We start from the raw sequence: 4995 nt of genomic DNA, 5'->3' as shown, positions 1-4995 counted from the left end.
AATTTTCCTAGCCTATGCTTACTAGTCGTATTAAGAGCATCAAACTCTGTTGGAGAAAGCACTGTACTTATTTTTAGTTTCTGCTTCTTCACATCTTACCATACCTTTTCACTCCACTAGATTTGATAACGAGTTTATAGTTTCTTTTCAGAATTAGATGAATAAAAAGAGAATACAGTACAAGACTTCAGTAATCTCTGGAGAGAAATTTACAAGCTACTCACCAGAAGTTCAAATTTTAAGTTAAAATTATCCCTACCTTTACCAGCTACAACATTAAAATGATGAGCACAATAATGCACCAGAACTTATAATCAAATACTATTCATAAACGTGAAATGCATTCTATTATTCTGCACAGTTACTACTTTTGCTTTTGATAGTTTAGGTATATTTCGCTGCTAATGCCTTTGCACTACCATTTAAGCAATATTTTGAATGTAGCACTCTTACCTGTAACTGGGCATTTCAGTAAAAAGACACGGATTGGTTTTGACCTCACAAGCTCTTCATCAGCATGGAAACTTTAATTGTTTGCACCTGTATGTTTCCGCCATGATGAAGACCCAATGAGGTCCAAACCGGCCCGCGTTTTTTATTTAGCTGTATGATTAAATATACAAGACATTTACATTAATGGGGCTTATAAAACTAGATGAGTTCTTTAATCTACAGGACTACACATCCAACAGGGAATAAGTTACAAGTCAACTCTAAGAGATTTCTCCTAGCTTGTGCAGGTTTCACAATGAGCCTGACAATTGACAGGCTCAAGCAAAGCAAAAGAGTAAAGGGCGGCTAACGTTACCCTTGAAAATTTTCTTGCTAGCAGAGGTTTGCTAACGTCCTACATTAGCATTCGGCTAACGCTACATAAAGTATCCCACCTGGAATAGAAAGCGTACATTTGGACAACTGTGTTAAGAGCGAAGCGCCTGTGCGCTGCCTACATACAGAATGCAACACATGAAATGCTCACTGTGATTTTCTACAATTTTCTAATGCGACCCACCTGAGCAGCACAAAATCTACCGCTGTCCTCCATCTTGAATCTCCACTACAACCAAACTTACAGAAACGCGACAGGAGACTAATTTGAAGAACCCAGCTACCACCTGATTGGACAATTAGACTCTGCTCTGTCATTGGACTGTCACTGTCCAATCAGATTCAGGTGTGGTTCACACTAGACCTCAGTACTCCTAGTTGTATATGCAATTTGCTGCTTTGTTTCTGTACACAGATGTTCACAAACACGCTTGTTTTCAGTGTCTTTGTGTAACATAATTTGTTTATAGATTTTTTTCACACGTTCAAAAACGTTTATTACATACAAATATTTCCTACACATGCTCACAAACATTGTGACCATGTACATACATTGCTATTTGTACTATTAAATTGCCATTCATTTGACTAGCAGGCAGTAATGGGTTACACGTGTTAAGATTGGTGTAATGCTGTGTGCCACCACTAAAGGGCAGCCTTACTGTGAGCTGAGAAGAAGGAACAGGAAAAAGAAAAGTTACAAGACATGTTTTAAGCTTTTAGGCAAAACTGTGGCTTATTCCTACCATTTATTTTTTAAATAAAATCTAATATTTAGTATGAATAACGAGGGGTTTCAAATAAATACTTTACAGAGATAAATGTAAGAATTTATTTTTCAGCTGCTTTGGCAAGTCTAGCAATGCAGCTTATCTAAGGAATCAGAACCCAGTAATGCATCCATCTCATTATTTTTAGTCAACATAGGATAGTACTGAATGTTAGGAGCACTTTACTTTTCCTGACAAACACACAGGAAAACTATTTAGAGTTGTTTATTCTGCAAGTTGTCTTACAACAAACCATACACCTGTATCAATCTTCTGTTATTTGGACAATATGTTAGCTAATTTATGTAGTCATTGTAAAAATTCTGAATGTTAAAAACGTTTTTACTCTAACTTAGAATAAATTAACAAAAATAAAAGAAGCTCTCTCAGATTTATCTTTCTAGCCACTGCTGTATGATCAGTTCAACCAAAGATTATTTTCTCTCTCTGTTTTATTTAGGTAGATTTCAGAGAAATAAAGGTGTCCAGTTATTCACATGAAAAAAATCTAAGGCTATGTCTGACAAGCCTTAGCCAGATTTATAACAACTGCTTTAGAGGACAAATACAGTAAGAGCATGTTCTGTGTGTACATTTACTGCAGAAGAAGTCTTACTGTCATCATCTTCCCTCCAGCTCCCCTGCATGTCGTACTCCTGTTCCAGGGTCGGTGGCTCTGAGGGGGTCAGATGCTGCAGCTCAGGACACTTCATCCATTCATGATACCTGAAGAGTGTAAACAGGTGAATAGGAGACAGGGACTGCAGGTTTCTACAGCTTTAACTTGATCATGTATCCAGATGCCAAAGGACTGGAGCTGGTTCTGCTGCATCAGTTAAAGAGACTTCAAACTGTCAAAGGATCAAAAGCTTGTATTGACAGCTGGGTCAGATGTGTCACCTGTCCTGAGTTAGTTCTTCACCTTGTGCCAGCCTGGACAAAAAGCTTTCAAATGCTCCATGACAAATGAGACTACGATACGATCGAAAGCTCCAGAAAAGCTACTAATTGGAACTTGCGATGAGATTGTTTCCTCAACATTATTATTAGTTGCAGACTTATTTAGAAGTCAGAATAAAACCCATCCGCCATGTTTAAACATTGATAGTAAAGAAATGGCATTCAAACACTCATCACTAAAGATATCAGCAGAGGAAAATAAAAGAAAACAGTGACAGGCTTCGCGTGTGTAACAAGACCGATCAGGTGTTGACGTTACCTGGGCACATGGTTTGTATTGTAAGGAACCAACACAACTTTGTGTCCCTCCAGTAGAGTGTTCTCGTTTATCTCCATGGTGCCAAACCACACACAAACACCAACAGGACCGATTATAACAATAAACTAAATTCAACCCTTGTACGTCCCATTAATATATTGTAACAGCTGGATACCGAATCACAAGATGGAGACCATTCTTCCCACGGATGTATTAAGGGGAACGGGTAGGAGACTTTTCAAGGTCTGTATTGTGAGAAGGTTTTTTGTCATAAAGTTAATACATTCATTTATTCTATTTATTTTCCCCACTGAATGTTGCTCGCCTAGCGCACACGGCAAATTTGTTTTTCTTCCGGTGTTGCTTCCGCGTTCTGGGGTCAACTGCACATGCGCACTAGGGGGCGGTGGGGGACAGCTGCCCAACTTTCTTAGGCTCCAGTACTGAAATATTTGCATTGCACATACTGACAAAGTAAAAATCACATGCAAACACACCTTTCATCTAGACATGCTTTTATTAGCAGATGGAAATCGCCTCAAGGCGTTTTACAAAAGATGAACACATTTGTTATCACTTTTATTCTGTTACTTCAGACTCTATGTGTATACAGTATACATGCACATATGTGTCTGTGGATCTGTTCATGTTTGGTTGCTTAAATGGCTCTGCCCAATCCGTGCCACAGCTTCACCGGCTCCTGTGGAGTGTTGACCATGTTCATCCAGTGCTGCAGCTGAGGGCCTCTGGCGTGCATGAAGGGCCCTAACACCAGCAGTCCCAGTAGGACCGGAGGCTCTGAGAGAAGGATATACGAATATCACTGTGTCCGTGTTTAGGATCTTATCTGCAGCAATATTAGATGGGCGTAATAAAACTTACATGAGTATAAAAGCCAGTCAGAGTAATTAATCAAAACATCATAAGTCCGTGGATAAGTGAAACCAGCACGGTGACAACACGGAGAAAGGTACCTGTAATTACTGGTGCCATGGGGGGGGGCTCAGGAGGATTCCCAGCTTATACAGTCAATGTGTGAGCGCTTCAGAGTGCGAATGGGTAAATGGCCAAGTAGTGTGAAAGCCAGCGTAAAGCACAGAAATGCGCCATACAAGTATAAGGTGAACACATATTATTTAAAGAACTCTATTTTGGAGAACTCTTTCTTCAGCACCTTTCTCCATGTTGCCACCTCAGGAGACTCTGTATTTCAGGTTTCACTTAAATGAAAATACTCAAGTAAAGTACAGACACCTCAAAATTGAATTTAACTATTTGAGTAAATGCAGTTACTTTCCACTTCTGCTCTGTTACAAGTAAAAATCATAGATTCAAAATGTTGCCTAAGTAAAAGTATAAGTAAAAGTAGTCATAATGCAGAATGGCACATTTTATATTGACATATATCATATAATTTGATTATAATTATTGATGTATTATTGTTTTTGTTACCAAAATGCTGTGGCTATTAAAGGTGGGACAAGTCAGCATACTGCATTATAGATCAACTTATTATAGGCCAATACTTAATATAATCATAAAAAGACAACATTGGAATTGGCCCATATTTAAATGAGACATATATATGGTTTTAGGGAGTTATTTGCATTAACTAAGAAGTTGTAGATTTATTGCAGTGAACAGATAACCAGAGGTGGAAAGTAACTAAGTATTAACTAAGTACAGAGATTAATAAAACAAAATATGGCATAATCATCACAATATCAATTGTTAGTGGGAAATTCACCAGCTACCCAGCAGCATGTAAAGTACTTTAAATTATAAGCATATAAGGTGTTTAAACATGAGCTCTACCTTTACCAGTTGCAACATAAGAATGATGAACATAATAATGCATCCTCAAAATATAATCCAATAATATGTACATTGTGAATTGTGCCATTCTGCATCAGTACTTTTAGTATATCTTGATGCCAGTACTTTTGTACTTAAGTAACATTTTGAATGCAGGACTCTAACTTGTAACAGAGTTAAATTACACTGTGGTATTGCTACTTTAAGAACCTGAGTACTACTTCTGCCACTGTATATAACGATATCATTTGTAATATATTTAGATTTAATTCAAAATACATGAAATACCACACAAAGAAAACATTACCACAAAGTATATAGTTTATTTCAGACCAATTTCAAAGTATCATATGAAGAAAGATA

Source organism: Monopterus albus, unplaced genomic scaffold, assembly GCF_001952655.1.
Source record: "Monopterus albus unplaced genomic scaffold, M_albus_1.0 scaffold150.1, whole genome shotgun sequence".
Classification (NCBI taxonomy): domain Eukaryota; kingdom Metazoa; phylum Chordata; class Actinopteri; order Synbranchiformes; family Synbranchidae; genus Monopterus; species Monopterus albus.
The sequence above is the reverse complement of the archived record's forward strand: the minus strand, read 5'-3'. Positions refer to the sequence as shown.